The sequence below is a fragment of the Terrapene carolina genome, unplaced genomic scaffold (genome assembly GCF_002925995.2).
Source record: "Terrapene carolina triunguis isolate 2854851 unplaced genomic scaffold, T_m_triunguis-2.0 Scaffold84, whole genome shotgun sequence".
Lineage (NCBI taxonomy): Eukaryota > Metazoa > Chordata > Testudines > Emydidae > Terrapene > Terrapene triunguis.
This window is the reverse complement of record NW_020664435.1, coordinates 32,546,080-32,573,424: the sequence shown is the minus strand read 5'-3', so window position 1 is coordinate 32,573,424 and position 27,345 is coordinate 32,546,080. Positions and strand designations below refer to the sequence as shown.

Genomic DNA, 27,345 nt, shown 5'->3' with positions numbered 1-27,345 from the left:
CTTAAGAATTGTTTCCCCCAACTACTTGCTTTTCTTCTTTAAAAGAACGTATCATTATTGAACATTACAAATTGGCTTATTAAAAGAAAAGCATTTTGCAAAGAGATATGACATCTATCTAGTAGACTTACGGAGTAGCCACTTCTACAAATAATATTTTAACACTGTTTTTGTAATTTAGAGTTATGTTTTAAAGGTGTTAGCTAACTTTATAGATATCTTCTTTTTAAGTGAAAACTAAAACGTTTAGGAATGTGTTGAGATTTTCAGCCATTTCCTGGAAGTATCTTCGATACAGTTATTCTGAGGATGAGTCCTATTTGAAGACAAAAGTAACAAATGAGAAAATGACCTAAAGTGTAGTCCAATGATACTCAGACTATGGCTCTCGAACCGCAAATAGCTCTTTAATGTGTCTTCTGCGGCTCTTTGCAGCACACAATATCAAAACACTGTGTGATTTAGTTATTAACCAATCTGAGAATCAGGATACTTTTACTATGTTATTAATCAGTTAAGTTATTTACTTATTTGCTGTGAGAATATGTGTGTGTGTATATATAAACTAAATATTTCCCCAGTTATTCACACTACTGTGGTTCTTTTGAGTAATGTTGATCGCTAATTTGGCTCCTGAACCACTGAGGTCTGAGTATCCCTTGTGTAGTCATTCTGACAATTCCCTGACAGGCTCTAGAACCAGGTTTTTATAAGTGTTTAGGCACCTAACTCCCATTGATTTCATGCTTTGATTTCAGTGGGAGTTAGGTGCCTAAATACCTTTATAAACCTGGCCCTGGGTGACATGTTTATTCCAAAGGCAGACTATTAATTATATTAAATAAAACAACTAATGTAAGAGCCTGTTAAAATCCATTTTGAGGGTGCAGAAGGTTTCAGGAAATAAAATACAACTACTGTATGTATCTTTAACAACAGCAACAAAAATAGAAAAGAAAAAAACACTGACACTTAATACTAGCTTTAGTAACCAATCAAACTATATCAGCTAATTTTTTTAACGTAGATGCAATTTATGATTCTATAGTTTGCAGGGCTTTGGAGCAGAGCCCGGAGCTGGAGCGCGGAGCAGCTCCAGAGCAGTGGAGCTGCAGGTTTTTGCCTGGAGCCGGAGCGGAGCCGGAGCACAGCTCCAAAGCCCTGAATTGACACATTCTGTTTTTAAAAAATAAAAGCAATAAACGCAAAGGCAATTGAATGTATTTATGGGTCCTAATCCAACACCTATTGAAATTAATATGTAGACTTCCATTGACTTCAATGGGCATTGGATTGGCTCCAGAATACCAACAAATGTTATTAATGCTCTGATTTTGCACTCAAAGAAAATCATATCTGTTCATTCCCTGTTCATATAGGTACCAATTCAGGATAGCAGTTAGGCACATAAACCTCTACCCTGATATAACGTGACCCGATAGAACACGAATTCGGGTATAACGCGGTAAAGCAGTGCTCCGGGGGGCGGGGCTGCACACTCTGGTGGATCAAAGCAGGTTTGATATAACGCGGTTTCACCTATAACGTGGTAAGATTTTTTTTTTGGCTCCCGAGGACAGCATTATATCGGGGTAGAGGTGTATTTAAAATTAAGTATGTGCTGAAGTCAATAAAATTAAGTGTAGTTTTTCAGAAAAAAAGTTCTCATACTTGCATTTGGATAGCTATATAAATCTGTATAACTAGATTTGTGCCCTGCTACTTACAATATAAATTGAAATGAATCTCTGGACTTCAGATATATCACTTTTTTTGACAACAGAGTCAGGGAAGAAGAGATTAGAGACATATTAGAAAAAGACATTGGCTATTTCCATTTTATATAACTAAACTAGGAAATTGCCCTGAAAAAATATTGGAAATTTATTCTCTGTTTGTGTTTCCTTCTTTGGAACAGATTTTTTTATGTCACATACAAATAATGATTTTGAAAGGCAATGTTTCTGGAGACATTTGTTGCCAAAATACAGGAAAGTTCTTGTTCTGCTGCCCACATTTTTGTAGAAGAAAAACATACTATGAGTTGAGTCTGATGATGATGAAATTTTGCATAGATGGAGACTTTGGAAGGTTATATGGCTGCATTCACTGTTGGCATAATTGACACTGAGGTCAATGGAGAAGTTTGCGTTATTGAATTTCACTGTCCAAAAAAAAAAAAAAAAAAAAAAAGAGGAACTGAAAGGAACTGGGAGATGGGTTGATAAAGCCTGACGAAGACTTTAATTCTTCCGGTTAATTGTGATTCAGAATGGAGAATTTTGAGGTATGTAGGCACTGATCCAATTATCACTGAAGTTAATGGGTATCTCCTCTAGCCTCCATTTACTTCACTGGGAATTGGACTGGGCCCAGCAGCGGGGATTAGGGGGTTCTTCAGAGCGATTGTGATCTGACAATGTAGCTAGGGCACTTTTATTTTCTAGTATGAGCAATTATATTAGCTCTGTCATGTCTATGTAGCTTGGTTCTCATAGAGGAGAATCTACTGCTTTGGTACTAAACAGAAAATATGATCCAAGGGTGCCACTAGGATTAAATTTCTATATAGTGTGTGAATTTATTTAGAATACACTATATGCCATTAGCTGCTTCAGCCTAAAGAAATGTCTATTGGATGCCTATTTAGCAGCATGGCTTCAGTTTTTCAAAAGTCTCCATGTAACCTTTTAATCTAACTCTTGTCTTTGACTTTTCACACATTATATATTTAACCCCTCATTGCAGATATATTGCGTTAAATGCTTTAGAAATCCCAGTTTACTGCCTCATGGGATTAAATAGAATTCTAATATTCTCAGTTTTTCTATATTCATTTTTGCAGTCCATTTATATCTAATAAAGACATTGCCTAGATCATATTTCTCTCAAAACTTTAACTCCTGAAAATAACTTTATGCAGTGAAATAATAATAATAAAAAGAAAACCATTGCATATTGCTCTTAAATATTAGCTTTAAATATTAGCTTTCCAGGCCTGGTGGGTTTACATTCTCCAAGTAAACACCACCTTTGAGGTTCACACTGCAAAGCTCTAATTTTTACTTGACTTGTGAGGAGATTTAATCAAACTACAGGATATATGATTCAAAGCAAAAATGTAGTTAAGAAAAATACTTTTTCAGTAGGCAGAGAGCAGCTTGTTTTCATTAATTTTATGAAAAATGTTGTTTTCTTTGGCTGAAAACTTAAATCCATAAGAAAAGAGAAGATTTATGGGGCAGTCCATAAATTGACACAGGTTTTGTATCACAAAGTTATTATAGCAGTGGCTGCTAGAATCCCTATAGCTAAAGGTTTATTAGTGTTCCTTTATAAGCCCCTATTTTCAGGCCAAGTTTTTACTCAGAAATTAGCTCTGAGCTAAATACTGTGATACAAAGTATCAGCCTGGGGAGTGAATATGTATATACTATGTGTGCATATTTAATGTCTATTGGAGTAAAATTGAATTAATGATGGCACTTTAGCCTTCTATTTATATATCTCATATGTTTATTGTCATTGTGCCTTATTGAGGCATATGGCAAGCTATCAAGCATTCCCTGAAAAGGAATGGAGAAGAAGGTTAAGAGTAAAAGGCATAGTCTTTTTTGTAGTCTAATTCTGCAAGGTGTAGAACAACCCCTGTAGGTTATTGTGTCTGCTTAAATTCTGAGTTGTGAATTGGACGTGCTTAGATTCCCTCACTTGTGGTTAGAATGGATATAAGTAGATTTTGGGGAGAATAAGGGGGTTTATTGTAAAGAGGTTTAACTTTCACCATCTATGCATCACTTTTAAATTTGACGTCCAAATTCAGCTTTAACTTTGTATTCTTTGACCTCTATGTGTTTAACCTAAATGTTGTATTAACTTAGTTTACTGTATCAAATTACATTATTATATTATTGTAATTATAAATTATCTAAATATCTCTTTAAATAGATCTGTGGTTCAGAAGAACAGTAGCTTATGAACAGTAGTGAAACAAATACTTTAACAGAATGTCTTTTTTTCCATAACGTCAGAGAGAGTGTCCACTTGTTTAATATCATGGTAAACAGAAAAGTTCATGGTTCAGTGCTTAAGCCTCTGAGCTGTCTCCCCAGGGCTGCCAAGCATTTTACTTACTCAACAGGAAACTAACTAGTACAAAGAACAGGCCAGTATACAGTGCCTATATGCAATGCCTTTAAGTTTTAGAAGGCATATGCTAGATACAGTTTTAAAGTTCTCAATCCGTTTCATACTGTATAAGCAACAAGTGCTCATCTTACTTTGTCAAATTAAACAATGACATGAATGCTGGAATGTTTTCTCTATAGCCTTGTACTATAAAAATAGTTGTTTCTTTCACCTGAAATTTTGCAAGTTGTTAATCTATATAAGACAAGTTTTCAGCGTAGTATCCCATTTTTCTTATAATGTTATTCACGATGATTGTGACTAAATGGAAAGATAATTAATCAACTGGCTCTTTTTTTAATAAACTATATTAAAAGAACATTATTAAGCTGCAAAGTCAAATGCTAACAAAGGTTGCCTATGCATAGGGCTAGAAGGGTCCACAAAGGTCTACATGTAGTCTAACCCTTGCCAAGATGCGGGATTTGTTGTCTAAACCATCCAAGACAGATGGCTGTCTAGCCTCCTTTTGAAAACCTCCAATGAAGGAGCTTCCACAACATCCCTAGGTGTCTGTTCCATTGTCCTACTATTCTTACAGTTAGGAAGTTTTTCTTGAGATTTAATCTAAATCTGTTATGCTGTAGTTTGAATCCGTTGCCTCTTGGCCTGCCCTCTATGGCAAGAGAGAACAACTTTTCTCCATCTTTTTTATGGCAGCTTTTCAAGTTTTAGAAGATCATCCCCCCCGACCCCCATCTCCTCTTTTCCAAACTAAGCATACCAAGTTCTTTTAGCCTTTGCTCGTATGGCTTGCATTTCATCCCTTTGATCATCTTTGTCGCTCGTCTCTGGATCCTTTCCAGTTTCCAACATCCTTTCTATACATTGGTGACTAAAATTGGACACAGTACTCTAGCTGAGGCTAACCAGCACCAAGTAGAGAGGTACTGTCAATCTCGAGACTTGTATGCTATGCTTCTGCTAATACAACCTAAAATTGCATTTGCTATTTTTTGCAACAGCATCACATTGCTGACTCATTTTGAGGTTGTGATCCACCATAACTCCCAGATCCTTCTCAGCGGTGCTGCTGCCAAACCAGTTATCCCCCATTCTGTATTTGTGCATTTGGTTTTATTTCCCTAAGTGTAGCACCTTACATTTGTCTTCGTTGAATTTTGTTGTTGTTGTTATCTATAGCCCAGTTCTCCAATTTATCAAGCTCCTTCTGAATTTTAGCTCTATCCTCCAAAGTGTTGGCAACTCTCCCCAGCTTTGTGTCATCTGCAAATTTGATCAGTATGCTCTCTATTCCAGATCATTAATAAAGATGTTAAATAACACTGGACCCAGAACAGATCCCTGTGGAACCCCAATTGAAACCTCCCTCCAATCTGATAACATTCCATTAATAGTTACTCTTTGTTTGCAGTTGCTTAACCAATTCTGTATCCACTTAATGGTAGTGACTCAGGAATAATGGGTTCTTCCAGAGTCTGGAGAGGGGTATGCTCGAATGGTTATAGGTTGAGAATACCAGGGAATAAGAGACTAAGTTCTTCTGCCCCTGTCCCCTCCCCTTCCCTGGCTCCTCCCTCTGTTTCTTCCCCTACCCACGCAAATCCCCTTCAGAGCTAGGCTGAGTCCTAGGAGTTAAGATAAAAAAGGACGAATCCTGAATATTGGCTATTTGGCATGGAGTCCCTTTTAATAACATTGCACTGGATCTAAGTAAATGTCTGCAGTTTGTGTGTGTGTGCACGCACACGCACTTGTGTGTGTGTGTGTGTGTGTGTGTTTGTTTGTGGGAGGTTCTCTGCCTCCCCATCCCCAGTAAAGTAAAAAGTTAATAAAGTTGCAGCTTTCTATTTCAAAATGTTTCTTTATGTCTGTGTTTCATTCTCCCACAAGTCCTGATCAAAAATCGGATGACTCAGAACATGGCAAATTCCAGATCTTCTAGTTTAACCACTATTAATCACTTGACATTGCATTTAGAGCTAGTTTGCACAAGACGTATGCAAAGCACAGAGCCTCACTCGCATGCTGGCTTGACTGCCAGGAATTTCCTCCTCTTGCCTCCTCACTCATTAATATTTAATAGCAAGTCAGGAGGGGCGGAATTGGATTAGCAGAGTGGGTGGCACCTTAATTACTGCTGTCCTGCTGAGTTGATACAAGGCTGCCTCCTCTGATAGGCAGTTTCAGCTAGTTTAGTGTGATGACATATGAGCCTTGAAGGTAGGAATTCATTTTCATATTGCAGCAGTTTCTGGTGTGATCAGTAGTCTTTCTGTGCTGCCCAGATTGTCTGGTTCCTCCTGCTCCTGATCACCTGATTGCTGCCTCATTGTGCCCCTTTTCAATCATACCTGCTCACTTGGTTGTGGTCCCCTCATGCTGCCTTGTTCACCTGTTGACTGCCCAGTTTGCCCTGAGCTATTCTGTTAACCTGTAATTCTCAACCCAGAAGCATGTTGAGAGTCAACAGTCAGAACACCTGTGTGAACTTCAGAATCCTCTTGTCTTTCTGGGGCCTCCGAAATCAGCAAAATCGAAGAGGAGAAAGCAAACCCTCACTTTGTCTTCTCACGGTCAGCAATGCATATAGAAATTGCTTATATTTAAAAATAAATAGTGTAGAATCTACACTGTGTTTTAATTACAAGTTTAACAACCTCACTGATAGATTTTTACAAAGGTCAAATGAAAAATTAGCTACTTGAGATTAGCCAAAATGTCACTGGAGTGTCAATGTTTCTGAAATTTCCCAGGATAGAATATCAGTCTCCTCCTTGACAGTGGTGACTGTTTTATTTTTGCATAAACAGGAGCTCTGGTGCCCTAGGTTAAAACCTTTGCTAAAGAAACACACCCAGTTTTAGTCAATTTTGTAAAATGAGTTAAAGTTCTTTAGGATACTACATTGCCCGTGTCCCTCTGCCATTTTTAGTGGGTTTACAATAATATTTCCTATTTTAAAAGTCTTTTTCTCTTCCCCTGTTACTGTTGATATATGAAAGACACCACAGGGAAAACAATGAAAATAACTATATACAAAGTCCTGACATACACAAGGCTCAGATGAGAAAAAACACTTTTCTCTAATCTCTTTGGACTACTGTAACTTTACTGTAGGAGGTGTTTGTATCAATAGTAGGTAAAAAGTTCTCTCAAGCAGGATTTGTAGGCTGTTGCTATCCCTTTAAACTGTTCGTTTTACTTTTCAGTCTTTCATTTTGAAAGTGTCTTTTTTCAAGGCACACTTCACTTTGAGGCTTTGCTTTGGCGCGGAGGCAATGTACTGGCGCAGGAAAATTGTTGTTGCTTGTTGTTCAGAGCATACACCCCAATCCTGTGAAATGTGAAAAATAGAAGCTATTTTTTCCCATTAATTCCTGTTATCACACTATCTACAAGACTGCAAACCAGGGTTGAGATACTATAGCAAGGAAAGACAGACAATACAGCATTCCTGGAGCAATCATGCATGGCACCAGGAAATACAACACTTACAGTGTGTGAAGAGGTGAATAAAAGTAGAGTCCTGCAGCGGGACTGGGATCCCGCAGGTCCTGCTGCCATAATCGCAGGAGCAGGTCAAATGTACTTTGTTGCGGGTGGGATGGGGTGGGCAAAAAATGAAACTGCAGTAATTTGCGGGAAAACACTAAATCTCTTGTCAGTTTGTCATAAATCAAATTTCAGAAATGTAAAGCAAGTTTTTCTTTTTTTTTTAGATGTTTTAGTACTTAAATTTAAGCAAGGGATAGAAGGAGATTTGATATCTATTATAACAGGGGTTAAAGAAGTTTTTACATGGTTAAGCAAGATTTGTTTTGTTCTTTTAGTGGTAATAATTGTGTCTGAATTCCGTTAATACATATCATATATTAACTGACTGTTTTTTTGGCGGGGGGGCGGGGATTAGTAGCTTGGGGGAATCTTGCAGGATTTGTGGGACCTAAGGTTTTTGCAGGTGGGAGTGGGATAAAAATGCAAGAAACAATGTGGGAGTGGGATTAAAAAAATAGCCCTGCACAGTGTTCTAGTGAGTAGGTCCTCAAGGCACCATGCTCACAAGGCTACATCACTACTTTTGTGCAGCTTAGTCTGCAAAGTGGGAAGGGAGTTATATTGCAGATGATACATTTATCTTGCTTTCTTCCACCAACCTATGATTTACTGGGGGGATTGTAACTCATCAGTGTCAGGTTCAGAGGAGTGTCATGGAATAGGAAGGTGCCATCTATCAAAGAATTATCAGCCCAGAACAGATGTGATATCACCTTCTAGCTGAGAATTACTGTAGTGCATCTGTTAGTATCACTATTTACACAACAATCCATGGTGTTGGCAGGATTTGGTTCTAAAATATGCAGAACATTACATCTTTTATAATACTTCAAATGTAAAGTTCCTGCAGTGGAAGAAAGACTGGATCAGTTCCCCTGCTTCATTGGCAAATTCTTTGCCACTGCAGATTCTAGGACCAGGAAAAACCACTGTCACATACAAATTACAAAGAGGTGGCTTTACTTGTCTCTGTGTTCTTCATAGGTGAGATATCGTTAGTTAATCGTTTAATTTTTTTTTTATCTTTTGGCTATAGAAACTGTTACTGTAATCCTTCAAACCCAGAATATACTTGATTTCCTGATGAAGTTAAAGAAGAGGCCAAATATTTTGAGGGGGCAATAGATATATCCACAAAGCCTGCATTTCCAGTTGCAAGCCTATGCTTGAAAATGCAAAATGGGTGATTGTGTGCAAAAGGGCACAAAAATGCACAATTACCTGTAAACACAAGTCTAGATTTCTGTACTCATTTCCCCTTTCTTTAAAAATCTGACTCCAGAAAGTCTAATGTCTATAGAAATCACAACAAATTATCCTGGTTTTATTTTTACTATCTCTCCTTCCTTCTCCCTCTCCCCCCTCTTTTAACCTCATCCTTTTCAGTGTTTTTTTTTAAGAGACCAGCTACACTTTATATGAATCATAAAACAAGTGCAAGTTAACCAAGTGGATTGAACAGTAGTTGCCATAAACAAATGGGTAATTATGAGACTACAGCATTATTCTGTAATAATGCTAGAGAAGTTTCAGAGTGAGAAAATCCATCATAAATGAATTTATATGCCCACCCATATTTTTTTAATTAAAATCATCCATGACTCCTTGCTGTAGCTTTGACTACTAAGTACTTACAAATAGCCTTATTAGACATGTTTGTTTTTTTTCACGGCTGTAAAAATACATATTTTGCCACATGATTGCTTTTTATTTGATTTATTTAAATAGACTTAGGTAAAGATACAGTTTATATGGAAGGTTAAATGGTCAAAATCCTATTTAATTAACTTATACCCACTTGGGAAACAGCCAAGGTAAAGGAATGCAGTGAAAGTAAGCTTCAAATAATATTAAATCTTTGAAAAAGAACTAACCACCTTTGGTGAAAGACTTTTCTGTTCTTAACCTTGTGTCATTTAAACTATTTAAATGAGCCATGCAAAACCATACATTTAATATATAATAGGGCTTCAAAAGAAAGATTATTTTTTTCTTGGCAGTTACAAGAAAACTGATGCGATGCCACTGAAAGAAAAGGTTATAGTTACCTATTTGACCATAGTTCCCACTCTTATGTACCAACCATAGGTATAGGTAATGCCTGATCTAATATCTATTATTTTTGTTCAAGGTGAGGAACATATAAAGTGTATTACAGAACTGGATACAAATATGGACCAAGATTTTCAGAAGCAATTAGTGGTTTTGAGTGCTTAGCTTGAGACACCTTTAAAAAAAAGTCTTGGTTTTCAGAGAGTGTCTGCTCCACAATTTCTGAAAATCAGGCCCCTATAAGGTTCTCAAGCTGGGCACCCAAAATCACTGGTTATATCTGACCATGGGCATGAAAAGTGTCCTACCTTAGACAGAACATTGACTTCTCATAGGAAATCAAACTTCCAGGCTCGCTCTTTCCCCCTCCACTAGTGCAAGTCAGGGGCCCCCAATTGCAATTCTGCAATATGCTCCTCTGCTGCAGTTCTACAGTGTCAGAGTTCCGCATGACTTTCTAGAAAAGCCCAGGGCCGGGAGGGATAGAACAGGCATCCCACAGAATTTCAGTCAGAAACCCAAATAGGCATTAATGCTACTTCAAGCAGCATTGCTTCCCTCAGGTATTACAACTGCACAGCCATGTGGGGACCCAGCTAATCAAAGTACAGTGAGGAGGGAAAGGTAGCATGGAGGGGGCAAACTCCCATGCAGAACCGGGGCTTCCTTTCCTTGTAGATTCTCAGTCTCCGCTGGGTTGGGAGACTATAACCCCAGCTTCAGAAGGTCAACTTCAAGCTTTTCTGATCTCTATGTCCCTTTTCTGTGGTGTGCTCTGTGGGAATGGACAGTATAGCCCTATGTACTATAATGGTACTGGGAAACATTCTAAAATGTAAAGTATATCTGTTACTTAAAGCTGCCATTTAATCTCGTATACCTTGTGATTCAGCTTGTGAGGTTTCCAGTCTATTTAATTTTATATTTTCTTATTCATTTGCAATGCTGCTCTATAGGATTTATTTTAATTTATGTGACTACTTGGGCATGATATTCAGTCTCTGAAAAGCCAGACCACCAAATAGAGTTGTATAACCTGATGGATCTTAAAAAATAGCAGCTTTCAACTAGAAGGGTTCTTTGCTATCCAGGATGCAACTGTAATGATGTCCCTTCTCTTAAACTAAAAACAAAGGCTGTCATAACTCAGCATTCCAGATTAATTAAGAATTCCTTACTGGTCTCAAAAGTATTCTCCCTTTTGGAGAGAAATACTAGAGAAAACATTTATCAGAAGCAGAAATATGGATGAAAAATGAATTTTTCTTAGGCTTCTACTTCTTGTCTCTTATTTCTTTCTCTTTCCTCCACCCAAATACACATTCCCCACATCAAAATATTTACAAAGGTAGCTAGAACCAAAACTGGCTCCAGAGACTGATAAAGTGTTTTAAAGACCCTGATAATGATAGATAAACTCATACTGCCTCACTTTTTGTCATGTATAGTATTTGAATCTGTTGAATTATGCTTATTTAAAATATTTTCAGTACTTCATGGAGCTATCTTTAAGTCCTGAATAGTTCTTGTTTATTTTGTTTAAATGAGCCAGAAGATTGTCCATGCCATTCCTTAGACCAGTGATACTCAGACCTCAACTTATGCCCAAATAAATCTGTTAGTCTTTAAGGTGACGCTGGACTCCTTGTTGTTTTTGTGGATACAGACTAACACGGCTACCCCCTGTTACTTCAGATCTCAGTGGTTCAGAAGCCAAATTAGTGATAAACATTACCCAAAAGAGCCACAAGAGTGTGAATTCATTGTTTTGTTTAATATTTATATATATACTAATAACAAAATGACTGACCAAGTATTCTGCAATTGATTAATAACATAGTAAAAGCATCCTGATTGTTTAATAACTTAGATTAGTTAATAATTAAATCACACAGTGTTTTTAACATCATGTGTGCTGCAAAGAGCCGCAGGAGACACATTAAAAAGCCACTTGCGGCTCCCAGTTCTCAGTTGACGTATCACTGCCTTAGACCCTCCTGCAGATCCTTCCCACCAATTGCATCTGGATTTAGACACAAGCTCCCCTTGATTATTTTGCACCAGAAGTCTATGTGTTCTAAGAACATTGATTAATCACGTAGCAAAACTGAATATATTGATCATGTGTATGCGAAATGCCACATTTTAACTACCTATGGCCTGGTCCACACTAACCCCCCACTTCGAACTAAGGTACGCAACTTCAGCTACGTTAATAACGTAGCTGAAGTCGAAGTACCTTAGTTCAAACTTACCGCGGGTCCAGACACGGCAGGCAGGCTCCCCCGTTGATGCCGCGTACTCCTCTCACCAAGCTGGAGTACCGGCGTCGACGGCGAGCACTTCCGGGATCGATCCCAAAAGATCGATTGCTTACCGCCGGACCCGGTGGTAAGTATAGACCTACCCTCAGAGATACTGTAGCTTCATATAATGTGGCCCCTAAACTTCTTTTCAAAGGAGGTGGATGCTAACAACTCATTTAGCATGCAGTCAATGTATATTTCATTTTACACAGTAGATTGTGAAACCTTTACTCCAGCAGTGTACAACCTTGGCAGCACTGCAGGCTCTACTGGCAACTTCCCTGGAACCAAAAGGCCACACTAATTTGCATATAAATTTGCAGAGGATTTTAATCAGATATAAATGTGCATTCATGTTCTAGCAGACTGCTGTTTATATACATTTCATTTCACAGAACACAGAGATAAAATATACTTCAGGGCAGTGGGGGGAAGTATCAATAGGAAAACCAGAACTTTTTCTCTGTGCTGATGTCTTTTACCTGTGTGGTGACCACAAACATTACTGCATGTAGCTTTGAGTCTGTTAGCCAGTTGTGATGTTTCAGTTCAGAGGCAGACAAAGAGCGTGTTCACAAATGTAAGTACTTCCAAAGACACTTACACAATTCCAGTGTTGTGTAACGCTGGATATCAGTCAGCTGACAGGCATTTATAGAAATTCAGTAAGTTTCATTCATGAAATTTGGATTGAGGCATGAATACTCAATCTGTTCACCTTGAACTTTGGCCTTACAGTGTAAGGTTTACACCAGTGGTGGGCAACCTGCGGCCCACCTGCTGCATGCAGCCCATCAGGGTAATCTGATTGCAGGCCGCGAGACATTTTGCTGACGTTGACCGTCCGGCCAATGGGAGCTGCGGGAAGCGGCGGCAAACACATCCCTGCAGCCCACCACTTCCCGCAGCTCTTATTGGCTGGGAATGGCAAACTGCAGCCACTGGGAGCTGCAGGGGGGGCCGTGCCTGTGGATAGTCAACGTAAACAAAATGTCTCACGGCCCGCAATCAGATTACCTTGATGGGCTGCATGTGGCCCATGGGCCGCAGGTTGCCCACCACTGGCTTACACTGTTCATTTGCAGTTGGAAATTAGATAGCAGAGAACTTAAACATTTTTCTGGCCCTTTGAAAGTCTCTGAATTGTTGATTAAATGAATTTTGAAGCTTCTTGATCCCTTAAGCACACAACTGTTATACTCCGACTTCTTGAGTAATTGTTGGCAAGTCAGGAAAATGAGAGAAGCCATTCCACTGAATCAGTTTGTAAACAAAACAAAATTTCCATTTACTGCATAGGTCCTCAGTCCCCTCTTGCTCTCTGCAATCCTGAAGCATGTACAAAATGGCTGTCTTTATTAGGCAATGGCCTATTATAAGAGACCGTCCCAAAATATCCCCGAACCTTTTGAGTTCAGTTCTGCTCCTCCTTTATTAGTAGCCCTTCTCCATTATGCAACCAGTTTTTGCCCCTAAGGAATCAGTTAAGACAGATTTCACTATATTTCTGAGTATCTGAAAAGAATTAGTTGTTTGTGAGTCAGGAAGTCAGACTTGCAGAAAGTTGAGGCCTGCAGCAAGTGGTGAACTATGAGAAATCATTTTTGTTGAAGAGTGAGTCTGTTAAAGCTCCCTCAGCCGGTTGTTCCTTCTAAAGCTCCCAGTCCCTCCCACCATTCTGTTTGGCTTATCTACTGCACCTAGGAATTCTCCCATCGGCTCGCTCATATATATTCCACACCTCCAGAGAGAGGTTCAACCCAGGAGCAGCCAAAGCACTTTAGGCAGTACACCACTGACCTAATAGGTCTTTCCTGTTTGTGTTCTATTAGATCGGACCACTTCTGATTAGCATGATCCAACAGAAAAGGCTTTTTTTTTTTTTAATCCACCTTGGCTTTTAAGTCATTCTAATTAAGCATCAGCATTAATAGCATGTTGATATAAATGTGGGCAGCTCACATATTTTATTATTATTTATTTGTTTTACAGTAATACATAGATGCCCACGCTGAAATCAGGCACTGCCTTAGTATATCTGGTAAAGAGAATTAAGTCTTACACCTTGCCTATAACCCCATCCTAGAGCAATGGTTGTGGTTGTCTGATCACAAATGCAGGAAGACAACATTGCATCAGTTTATATGTAGCTGATTCACTTTGGCAGGTTTTCTTTGCAAACATAAGAGTTAGAGACCTAATTTCTGCGGTACTGAGGAGACTGCCACCAAGCAGATGGCAAGAAAAAGCGTGGCAAGCTCTTCAGAAGCCATGCCCGTTATGTTCCTTAGTTTTACTACACAACTGTGGGGATAAATGTCTGAGTGAGTTTTTACCCACTGATCTTATTGGGCCCAACCTCAGAGGTGACAAGTCAATAAATCATTGCAAGTGTCATGCCTGGGGGCTGACGGTCAGAGCTGAAACAGGAAAAACAAAGAGGAGGATGGAAGAAGTTGTAAAAATTTGGCTCATCATTGTCTGGTTTGAAAAGCACATTCTAGTGAAAGAAGAGGCACCGATATTTCTGTAGGCTTGATGTGTTCCAAAATCTTGGTGTCTGAGCTATTAAGCTTCTTTCTTTTTTAAAATAAGGTTCATATGGCTCTCCTTGCAAACTATATTGAACTCACTAAGACTACTATTTTTGTACTACTTCTGTCTGAAGTATTAACTTTCCCAGAGCTCACTTGTAGAGGACTCTATTTTATTCTCAAAGACTGGAAGAGGTATAGTAGATTCCTTCCTGGCCATTTTTTATGTGAAGCCTTATTCAAATGGTAATTGAAAAAGGCTTTGTGGACTTTGTTCTCTACTCAAAGAAAAAAAAAATACAGCTGTGGCCAGTTTGGGGTAGTAGAGAATTTTTGCTGAAAGACTCACAGAAAAAACTAGCTTGGAAGTTACCACAGCCACCCAAAGGTTAAAAGATCAACTACAAACTATGTTACCAAATATTAGTGAAAACAAAAACAGTGAATAAAATGCTAATTCATTTTTGTTTAGTCCAGTAACAAATGTGCAAGAGTTACTTAAAATATTTTGAGAGATCTGTGTACAAGGTATTCTGTAATTGAGTATCGAGTGCAAAAATGCCCTGAGTGTGTTGTTCTAAGAGATTATTTATATTACTATAGCACCTAGATGTCCCAGTTAGGTATCAAACCTCCATTATAATAGGTATTGTACAGCATCAAGCTACAACATCTGGATTCAGATTTCTGACAATCTAAAGTTAAAGGACATCTAGGACTTTGATTTGGACTATTATAATGACAGGTTCAAAATTCATAGTCAGATCTGGGTTAGGATTTCAAACACATACTCCAAAGTTTGCTGCTGTTCAGATCCAGGATTTTTGCCTCATTATTATTGTTATATAATGCGAGCGCCTGGAGGTCACAAGTAACATCAGGACTTCATTGTGTTAGGTACTGTATACCACACAGTAAGAGGCAGTTCCTACCCCAGTGAGTTTATAATCTAACCAAACAAAACAACAACAGAGGGTCCTGTGGCACCTTTAAGACTAACAGAGTATTGGGAGCATAAGCTTTCGTGGGTAAGAACCTCACTTCTTCAGATGCATCTTCTTGCATCTGAAGAAGTGAGGTTCTTACCCACGAAAGCTTATGCTCCCAAACAAAACAGACAGACACACAGAAGTGAAATGACTTGCCCAAGATCATGCATCTATTCAGTGGCAGAGTCAAGAATAGAACCAGGTCTTTTGAGTCCCAATCTAGTGCCCTGTCCACTGCAGCATACTAATAGGCCAATCATCCTTGGTGGCTAGGGTTGCCGGGCGTCTGGTTTTCAACCAGGCAAGGATGTTCGTTTTTTTGTGATTAGAAAGGTGGCTATCTGCTATTTTCTTAAATGCATTGATATTTGTATACTCATGTTAGTACTCTTATTTCTTTCTGGTTGCGTTTACTTCTTCATATCTGGCAATTCATTTACAGGGTCTTTTAGTTGTAAATAAAACAAAATCTTGATCCTGCAATGATCTCCATTCAGGTGCTTGAATGCGGGACTCTGTGTGGGAGCAGGAAGTATCCCAGTCAAAGTTCTTGGCAGGATCAGGAACTAAGAAAAACAGACACTGCCTACATTTTAAACCTACGTGGTTTAAAATATGCAGCAATATTTTTCTATTTGGGACTGAAATCAGAGAGACTCATTGTGAATTAGCAAATGAACACAATAAAGAAGTAAGACACAGTATATAAGAGTAAATAAAATGCCTCAGAAAACATTTTACTTATTTGACTAGCATGGTTCTGATGATATTTAATAGCATATGAGTAAATTTTCTGTATAACACTGGCTGATCACTAGCTCCTCAGTTTGTTTCCAGCTTGATAAACTCCAATTAAAGACAGCTAAAAATAAATATAAATTGATCTGGAAGGGATGTGGCCTGTGTGACAGAATAGGAGGAGATACCATCTGTATTAAGGTGTGGTCCATCTTATGAAAAAGGCTGAGAGTCACTGCCCTAGTATATCTGGTAAAGGGAATTAAATCTTACACCTTGCCTATACACACAACTTGCGCCAATTTAGCTAAAATCTCTTTTAAAATCAATTTAGTTAAACTGGTGCAAAATCCTGCATAGACACTCTTAAACCAACTTGAGAGTGTCCACACAGGAGTTGGCACCAATTTAATTAAATTCAAGACAGCTTTAAACTGGTGCAAGTTTGTGTATAGACAAGGTCTTGGAAATAAGAGACCTCATTTCTGCACAGTTCTAATATATCTAGCTGAGAGGTGGTGAGAGACTGCCATTTTTTGTTTGAATTATGGGGTGTGTGAGCTAGAGAATTGAACAATAAAGTCTGCTGTAAAATACTTCCTGCGACCATTGCCAGTTTGGAAAAATCACAGTTTATTTCTAGAGTCAAATAATCTATTTTAAAATAAATTTTTAATCCCGGCCTTAAGACTTGGCTCCCCATTGCATTTCAGGAGAATGGAGTAACTGGATAAAACTAAAGCCCAGGAGAAATCAGTTTTGAGTAGCCATATACTTAGCCCCAGTGAATAGTATTCCTCAACAAACCAGCTGTATGGTTTAGCCTATGGAAGAGAAGCCTACAAATGAGCTAGAATCAGTACTGAAATAATCACTTATTTTACCTCTGAGCTAATGCCACTGAAGATATGTAAAGAAACCTAACAGGCGGCTGTCTGTACTGATCCTGGCCTGTGGAGAAATAGAAGGCTTAAGCTAAGAATACTGCAAATAATGTTTTTCATATAATATAACAATAGTATTTTTCAAACTTACCGCAATGCAAATCTATTTGAGAAACAAAGTACCTTGTAATATATAAAAATTGTATTTTTTTAAAATATGTATTTATATAAATGTCTGTTTATATATGTATGTTATGCATACACGTACTTATACATGCTATGTATATATATGTGTGTGCATATAGACACAGAGCTTAAATAATGTATGTATATGTACCTATATTTGAGGGGGGTGAAGCGTTTATAAGAGGCTGTCCTGATTTAATTTCTCTGTTTGCTTGTATTCAGCACTTAAGGGCTTATACATTCAGTTTGCTCAAAAGAGTGATGAAGTACTTCTTGCTTATGCCTCAAATCAGAAATGCATGAAGTGCAGCTGCAGAGATAATACATTCTCCCCAAAGGCTTTGGCAGAGCAAATTAGGTGTCAATGGGGTGCCTGCGCAGGCAGTACTCTCTCTAATTAGTCTCTTGAGCCTAGTTGGTGGCGGGTATATGATGATCTAATCAATTGGTCTGTGTCTGATGGTACGTGTAAAAATCCTACCAGGCAGAGCTGTCTCCCACAGGTCACTCACCTGCACAGCAGGAATGCTCATTTTCATTTTTCATCTCTTCCATCACATGATGCTGACAGTTGGTTTTAAGAAAACTGAATCCAAAAAAAATCTAGTTCATAGGGCATGTGGGTCAGAATAAAGCTGCATTATGGGTATTGGTGATCCAATTAATTAACATTTATAGCAAAGAGCTGTATGTAGATATTACCGGAATACAAATTTTATCGATAATATATTTGTTTTAATGGCTTCACTAGTACAGAGATGAATAAAAAATAAACAAGAAAGAAATGCATTATCAGTTAATATTATACAATTTTATGGAGCAATAGCTGGGTATATTAATATGGGGAGGGGACCATTGTTGGTGGTCTTAAATTGCCAGTATATTTCACTTGCCAGGAAATGCAGTATCCCCCAGTTACCTGGTTGCATTTGTGTTTACAACCGTATTTCATAGGAATGAACTGTCTAAAGTGGTGCTAAATAGAACTGCATCCGGTGTGTGCTTTGCATGTTAAGGACTCTGCATGAGCACAGCTCCACCCCTTTTTATAATTTGCTCCCTAATTAATAGCACCTTGAGAAGGCTGCTGAGGCTGCCAAAAGTAGCCTGTAAGGGAACCAGAGACAAATATTTTTAGAGGGAAGAACTGTCCTTTTATAAATTAAAAAAAAGAAAATCTTCAGGAAGTGTCGGCCTCTTAGTCACCCCTCCCTTGCCCCAGGCTTTGAGACTTAGAATTGATATTTAAAATACAAAGCTTTTGTATCCTTTAATAGTGTTGCTATTACATCAACAGCTGCAACGTTATACAGTTATTCATTGCTTATTTTTAAGCTGGATTAATAAATTGTATGACAAAACAGGGTGTATGCAAAAGAGAATTTCATACAGTTACAATTACATACAATTACATTGCTTGATTTGCATCATTAAATATTTCAGATGCATCATTAACTTGCTTATAATCTTTTATTATTTTTAATAGAGACATTATGAAAATCTAAACTGCCTCATCCTGCAGTGCAAAAATAAATGTTCATTTTTAAGGCAGTCTGTTACATGTCAGAAGGTATTTTAAGGAGATCTGAAAGAGCCCTTGTTTGCTCTTGGGAAATCATAAGTTGTAAATATTCCACTTTACAGCTTATGCTTTTATAAGCAAAGCTGTGACCAGGGGCCATACACACGATCTGCAAAGTCACTAAGCAAAACTTTGATTTGTATGATCAGAAAAAAAAAATAGGAAATTTTAGTGAGGATTTTTCTAAAATAGATCGCTCTTTTTTTACATGCAAAAGCAGAATTGCTAAGGAGCTTGGGAATTGGGCTGTGGTATCGTGTAGAGAATCCTGGTTCAGGAACAGCCTTGGGTCTTAGATGTTTCATGCTTGAAGGGTGGGGACCACATTGCTCTTCAGTAACCCTTTCGGAATGCCTGCATCCCAACCTGAAAGCCAAAGGAAAGGTGTCTCAGAAGCAGTCAGCGCTGGGGATGGGAGAACTACACTATAACAGTTAAGGGGGTTCTTATTCAGAGCCACAGCAGAGAAACAAAGGAGCCTCGATAGAAATCTTTGAACATTACTCCACATGTTAATCACCACTGTCGGTCCTTATTTCATCTTGTAACCAAAATGATGCTGTCAGTGTTTCCCAGCATGTAAAATGGCAGCTCCTGCTGTTTAGTGTCATAAATCATTTGTGCTAGCATAAGAGCATAAGAATGGCCATATTGGGTCAGACCAATGGTCCATCTAGCTCAGTATCCTGTCTTCCGACAGTGGCTGGTGCCAGATGCTTCAGTGGGAATGAACAGAACAGGGCAATTAGCAAGAGACCAATTCCCTATCTCCCAATCCCAGCTTCTGGCAGTCAGAGGCTTAGGGACACCCAGAGCATGGGGCTGCATCCCTGACCTATCCTCCATGAACTTATCCGATTCTTTTTTGAACGCAGTTATACTTTTGGCCTTCACAACATCCGCTGGCAACAAGTTCCACGGGATGACTGTGCATTGTGTGAAGAAATACTTCCTTATGTTTGTTTTAAACCTGCTGCCTATTAATTCAATTGGGTGACCCCTGGTTCTTCTGTTCTCCACAACTGCTGGCCTGATTCTGTGAAGTGCTGAACATCTGTTTGTGACTGGAGAGTGCTTGGCATGACACAGGAGGCACGTAGCACCTCACAGATCTTGGCCCTTCATTAGAGAGTTGTCTGTGTCTGATCAGTTTTACTTGGAGAGCCAAAGCTTGGAGAATTTAGGCGTTTTGCAACTGGAAAATTTTAGTATCACTGGGAAAGTTTTTGTTTGTTCACTGTGGCAAAGAGCAGTTTGTGCCCTTAGTGGAAACTTCTTTCTCTGTCCTTCTGTTACAAATGCCAGAGACTCAAGTTTTGTTATCCCAGATCTGGTTAATTTGAAAAGCAACATCTGGACAGGGTCTTGTCTTATGTCCCAATCATTTTGCCACTCGTATTGGATGATGTTTGCTTTGCTTGTTTTACCAAGTCCTGGGACTCCAGCATTATGTGCTTACCCTTATAGTCTGGCCAGCTGTTCTCTGCCTGCAATGACATTTTTTAAGCAGCACAGGGATCAGCAAGGCAACCAGACCAAAGTTAGGGGTGCAGAATATAAACCCAAGCTGCAAGAGACCCATCTATCCCCACTGAACATTGAACGGGCTCCAGGATCTATAAATCTTCCTGTTTTTCAGTTGCTTTCTTAGAGGATGGTGGGGGTCTCCACTAAGCAGTGTTAATTTAGGAAAACTTGGAATTTGGGGAATATTATCAAAATGTCACCATTGAGCACTAGTGAAATTTTAACCCCCAAAATATTGCACTTTTGGGGGGGGGGGGGGCTAAACTTACATAAGTGTCAACTAGAGAGGTCATCTTCAATATGGTCTTTGAAACCAGAGATACTGAGGCATCAACCATAACCAGCAGCCAACGGAAGAGTGGGATTTTCATATGGATGCCAGGAGTGAAGTCTTGGTAGGCATCCAGCATGAATCACAAAGGCAATTGGAAAACAACCCACATAGGACTCAAGAAATGGTTGAACAAACTCCAAGAGGCCATAAGACACTAACTGCCACACACCACTCATAATGTGTTCTTGTTGATCTAGTTCAGGTGCTGTGTAGTTTTAATGGAGAGGGAGAGGAGCACTCAGGGACTGTGGTAATGAGCCTGGCATGGGCGGGGAGAGAGAAATTGCAAAAGGTGGAAATTGTTTAAGCTACTTCTGATGAAAAAAGCAATTAAAGTCTTACGCTGGAAGCTGCAGTTTGCATTAGTTTTTCAGGTGATTGTTTCATTGTTTCTTTCCTGGTGTTGAAACGAGGTCCTTATAGACTGGAGTCAGTGGCGCCTGCCATTTGATTTGTGTAGTTTTAGGAGGTGCTAATACCGACAGAGCTCTAAGTCTGACAAATATTTTTACGTAACTGCCTTTTTAAGTGCTGTTTTCTTGTATATGTGAATCTATCCTTGCAATTGCACTTAAAAGTGTAACAAGTGCCCATAGTTCAAATCTCATCTTTTGGAAAAAACCTGTTGTTTTAAAAATAATATCTGTATTTCGAACCTGTCTTTAGGTAATTACAGAATTCCCGATCTTCATCAGCAAAGAGCTTGTACAGAAATCTATTTGGAGATATTTAAAAGTTAAAAGTGCTAGTGACAAAACTTAAATCCTTCCAGTGGATCTGATCCTTACAGCCCTTACTCAGTTATAGCTCCTATTACAGTCAATGAGATTTTTATTTAAGTACTTCAGGATCATGCCCTACGGGTCCTCAATCTGTTTGGCTGGCCCCAAATAAATAGCAGAATGATCATAAGCCATCTTTTCAAAATCAATAACTGGGAGTGAGTTTGATGAAATGGAAATCATTGGCATGATTCAAAGATAAAACTAGGGAAATGATTACAACATACATATGCTAGAAAAGCACCAGAATAAAAATGAGTGTTTTGTGTTCCTGGGTGTTTATCATTACCAGGTGGAGTTTACAGAGCTATTTGCTATATATACCTATGTATAAGCGAACTTCTTTTTTGGGCAAAGTCTGAGGGTATCTGTTTATTAGGTAGATCAGCCTCAGCTGTCCAGCCCTCTGTTAGGAGAAGAGAAAGGTCATTAGTGCAACTGCTGGGTGCACTCAGGGTCGGCTCCAGCTTTTTTGCCGCCCCAAGTGGCGAAGCAACAAAAACAAAACAAAACCAAAAAAAAGATAAAGCCAACCGGCGGCACTTAGGCAGCAGCTCAAAGAGGAAGAGAGGGACTGAGAGACCTGCCGCTGAATTGCCGCCGAAGACCCGGATGTGCCGCCCCTTTCCATTGGCCGCCCCAAGCACCTGCTTCCTTCGCTGGTCCCTGGAGCCGGCCCTGGGTGCAGTACAGGATGAGCAGCAAGGGAAGGGAGCAGACATAGCTTATAAGCTCCAAATGCTATACTAATAAGCAGCAGGTTCCTCTTTACGTGCCTAGGGTGTGAGCATCTCCTGCAGAGGCAGCTGTCTGGTACTACGTATACCTTTGTATACACTCCAGTTGAATGCGTTGGTGCTCATGGCCCCTCTGAAGAGTAGGCCACTTTTATGTAGATCCCTTAGTAAGGACTTAGGCTCCTCAGTTTAGGCACCCAATTGGAAAATGCTGGCTTCAGGGCAGTGGTCCCCAAACTGTGGGGCGTGCCCCCCTTGGGGGACGCGGAGGAACATTCGGAGAGGCATGTGCAGTGGGGCCTGGGCCAGTCCTTACGGGGGGCGGGGAGAGAGTGCCACCCAGCACCATTCTGATCCCAGCTGTGCTCCATCTCTGGCCCCGCCCCCAGCCGCAGCTCCGCTCTCAACCCAGGGTTCCAGCCCCAGCTGAGGCTCCACTCCTGACCGCCTCCCGGAATTTCAATTAGGCCATGGCCCCGCTCCGAGCCCCAGCCCCGGCTCCTGACAGCGGCTCCCCTGGGGGCGTGGCCGATTCCATTATGGGTAAGGTGGGGTGCGACAGAAAAAGTTTGGGGACCACTGCTTTAGGTTTGCTGCTTTGTTGAGACACCTCATCTAAGTATGTTTTGGGTTTGTGGTATTTTGGTCAGAGTGGGAGCAATAAAGTAATGAGGGCTGGCTTTGGGCAAACATTTTTTAGGTTCAGAAATCATAAAATGATGCAAGTCATAAGACTGCTTATAATTTCTCTTTTTTCCTTACAGGATTACGCTCACCACTCTTCAGGAGGGAAACAGAACCTAATGAGGGGACCAATGATTTGAAGGAACCGTGGCCCTGTCTCCTTTTTCTCTCTCTTGTGGATTTCATTTAAAAGAAAACTGAAGCTGGCAAGACCCAGTTTTTCCCTGCAATTTACTTAAAACCTTGCACGCATTTGGATACCTTGTGATTTCAGAGAACTATGTGAAGATTTAGCTTTTGCTTACTGGTACATGGGATGTACTCTTTTCAGCCTTTTGTGTTTGATTTTGTTTGATTTTCCACTGCAGCACAGCGTCTTTGTAAAGATTTTTATGCTTACACCAGCAAGGTCTTAAATACGTTAAGACAACACATTTGGTGTTCACACTTGTTCAGTAATGTCTGTACATAAAAGTCAATAGTGGCATAAAAATGTGTGTTTTCTTTGAGAGTTGGGCATATTTTTCAACCAGTAGGGAGGCTATTTCTAGCTAGAGCAAGCCCAAGTCCTCAGATTGACTGACAAGTACAGTATCTTGCCATTATTCCTAAAGTGGATTTTTACCTCTTCAGAATGTTCACATCCATTTTTTTTTAAAAACCTGGAAATAATTGCATGTTTATTTAGAACTCAGAATTTGGTTATTCTGCATAGGCTGCGTAGCATGCCACTTTACAAAATAGGCCTGCAGTGAAGAAAAAATGACAGGACATACTATACTAACAGATACAGTCATGAATTCCTTACCCTTTGCTAATATAGATTTTTAAATATGTTTTATAAGTCTTGGCTCCATCTTTACTTACTTTTTCCACACCCTATTTAACTTCTGGAATATTTTCTGAAAAAGAAAACAGAAAGAGCATGAAACAGAATTGAGTTTACTTTAGGACAGACCCTAGGGTGCAGAAACAGTATTTGTTGAATGAGCCACTAAAACTACCTTTGTTGTTTTGCTTCTTAGAAAGCAAAATGAAAAGTCACCCTGATCTAAAATGTTTGCTGTTCCACACCAAAGCACTTTCACTTATTTTCCTTAGACATTTTAATCTGATTGAAGGACGCCACCAGCTACTGTGTATTTAAGTTCTTTTTTGACTGAATCACGCAAATGCAAACTTGGCAAACAGTGCAGTCATGTCATTTTAAAAAAGGAGACCTCTGCTCCCCTGGATTGGGGAGGCAGGGCTTGAGGGGAACTTGTGGAATATGACCGCCCTAATGTACGAAACTTTGAATTCAGAGAGACTGGGAATGGGGCAAATCCTGCTGTTGAGTTATAATGGTGCTTGAACAGAAGGGCTTGTTAGGCTATTTTATTCAAAACGTAAAGTTCCTCTGCTTCCTGGATGCATCAACTGCCAAAAAAACACACTGGTTTAGCATGTAATGTTTTGTTTGGAGGGAAGGGGGAAAAGAGTTGGGTTACTGCCCCTTTATTAAACTCTAGCAGTGTTTTTGTTGGGAACTAGGAAAGAACACCCAACAAGGCAAATCCTGGATTGTTCAAAAGCTCCCAGTAGAGGTTTCCTCTTATGAACTACAGTAAATATTGTTCTGTACTTTCAAACACAGTTATGGTGTGAAAATATACTCAATAGCTGCACGGTCATTAAAACCATATGTCCCCTGTGACATCTCTGTTGTTTAGAAACTTGTAAAAACTACATGAAAGCTACTTAAATCACAATCCTATTTTAAAACTTACCACAACTTCATTCTGGTACTTACAAGGACAAGAGGTGGAAAAAATAAGCAGCAAGCCCACTGAACTTTTCAAACTCATCACAAACTAAAATTGCCTTATGTCATTTGCTTTGAGTTACATGCTTCATTTTACTTTTTAGAGAAAAATCTTTTGTACATTATCTTTGCTACTTAAATCATATGCAATCTGATGTTTAAAATTAGCTATTTTTTAAGAAAGGCTTTACTTCAAAAATCTGTAGAATTTTTGAAAACGTAACAAAGCTTTCAATTAGGAAAATAAGGGCAGTTCCTTAGACATATATCTTTTACTTTGGCAGCTTAAATAGGGAGGGTGAGCAATTATGTTGCTCCATGAAACATCTGGTGGTTTGATATAGAGAGTAATTCCCCAAACTGTTCCCTTCGGAGGGATACAAGTCTAGCACCTTACTTATCCATGGTAAATCAAGCATAGCATTTGCTTAAATCAAGTGTATATCCCTCTCTTCTCTCCCCCTTTTAAACAACCATTGAAATCGTTAATGGTTATGGCCAAAATGTTCAAAGTTGAGTGCCTGAAGTTGGGTATGTGAATTTAGATTTAGGTGCCTCAATAGAAAGTGACTCAATTTTCAAAGGGGCTGAGCACCTCTGAACTCCCAGTAGAGTTTTGGGAACTCAGCATTCCTGACAATCAGGTCACTTATTTACACACCTAACTTCAAACACCCAAGTTTGAACATTGTGGCCTGTGCTCATTAGCAGATTTATTATTCTCTTGCGGAAGTTCTGAAGTGTGAGCGTTTCTGTCTTGGTGGATGGATAACTTTTATTCAGACAGCTGATGGGGTTGGGAGTAAGACTTTGAAAAGGTTCACACAGATCCCCAAACCCACTCAACAGCAGATAGGGCTCCGAGTTCTAGTGCAACTGCAAACATCAGGCCAGGTGCCAACAAGCTCCCTAGCCCTGGGTGGTTGTGATTGTACAGCCCCGCTCCCCCTCCCTCTCCTTCCAGCAGCCCCTACTTAGTGAGTTGTCACCCTGCAATACCCATCAACTAGGAACCCCAACTAAACATTGGATCTCTCTTTGGAAGGCCAAACAATCCTCCTGCTGCAGCATCCTGAAACTGGGTGTTTCCTCCACTGCTCCCCTAAGAAGTGCTGGCTGACCATTTTCCCTCTAAATACATTGCAGGAGGCACCGCACAGGCCCACTGCTGACCCCCAAATCTAACAGGGTCTTCAGAGAAGCAAGAGGCGGCAAATGGGCTCTGGAAGAGAGGAGCAGGAGCTAGGAAAGAATCCTCCTCCTGCTGTCAGCCGCTGCATTCTGTTAGTAGCACTTCACACCCCTGAGCCCGGGGCTAGCGGCTGGGTATTGGTAGGAATGGCCATTACTCCCTAGAGCACAATAGTTTGTGAAGCTATGGGACACTACCTGCCCCTAGTCAATAATACCATGGCTGGCAGCAACAGTGGAATAATTTCCCTTCTACCACCTTGCTGGTCCTTTGATGCTTCCTGATGTTGAGGGGAGGTGCTTGCTTTGCCTGAGGGAAGGGGGGCAGCTGTCTGGCATCCCTGAAAATCCAGGGGAGTGGCAGTGGGCCAATAAAAGTGCAAAGGCATGTCCTAGCTCCATAAAGACATTAATAGTAGGTGGAGAGGAAAGGAGAGGTGGTGATGGGGATGATCTGAGGGAAGGGAGGATTTCTTAGAAGTTCAGGTCTGTAGAACGTAACCATATACGTTACCATCTCCAGCTGGCTTTGATCTTCAATCCTGCTGGGTTCAGTTCATCTGTCCCACATGAACCAGACCCAGCAGGGAGTTGCACAGCACTAGTCAGGACCCCTTAGCACTATGATAGTATCAACATTACATCACTGCATAGTATCCTGGATTGGGTGGTGGTTTTTTTTTTTTCAGAAAAACATTGTTTAGGATAGCAAATCTGTTCATGCAGCACATGAAAACTCTATCTGCAATGCTGCAGACATTAGGGGCTATTCTTGCCTTTGGTGTGAGGGAGAACTTTACACCGGGAACTCCCACTAATGCTAAAGGATGTTACAGTAATCAATTCCCCCTGATTGGTGGGAGAAATACACCTCAGTGTGTTCTTTGTAAGTGCACACATGACTAAACGTGTTATCAATTCTCTATGTTATGCTTCTATACAAAATACTCATCTGTGAATATTATTGGTTTTGTAACCTTTGTTTATATAAAATGATGTTTAGGCTGTACATACTTGGGGGCAAACTACTGACATCCCATATAAATAGAAATATGTTGTTTTGCCACCTATAACAATAATCTCCCCTACCAACATAACTGTATGTTACCGCCTTGCATTTTTTTCACATAAGCAACAATAAAAGGATGCACAAAAAATCCCACCCAAAAAATGCATTTTGACAGTGCTGCATACAAAATCCCTACTCACCAACTTCAGTTGGGCTTTTTGTATGATGCATTAAGAGGCATTCTTTTTAACGGGGTTGGTACATGAAAACAATGTTAATGTACTTTTATATATATATAA

The 27,345-nt window shown here is 39.7% G+C and overlaps 1 protein-coding gene across 2 annotated transcripts in view; it reads left to right on the top strand.

The window, feature by feature from the left end:
• Positions 1–23,916, top strand: part of CDK14 (cyclin dependent kinase 14) — a 483,078-nt gene extending 459,162 nt beyond the window's left edge. For both annotated transcript variants that reach the window (XM_024202069.2, XM_024202070.2), the window contains one exon: positions 23,123–23,916. The gene's annotated coding sequence lies outside the window, so the exon portion shown is untranslated. The remainder of the gene's footprint in view (positions 1–23,122) is intronic.
• Positions 23,917–27,345: the final 3,429 nt, after the last annotated feature.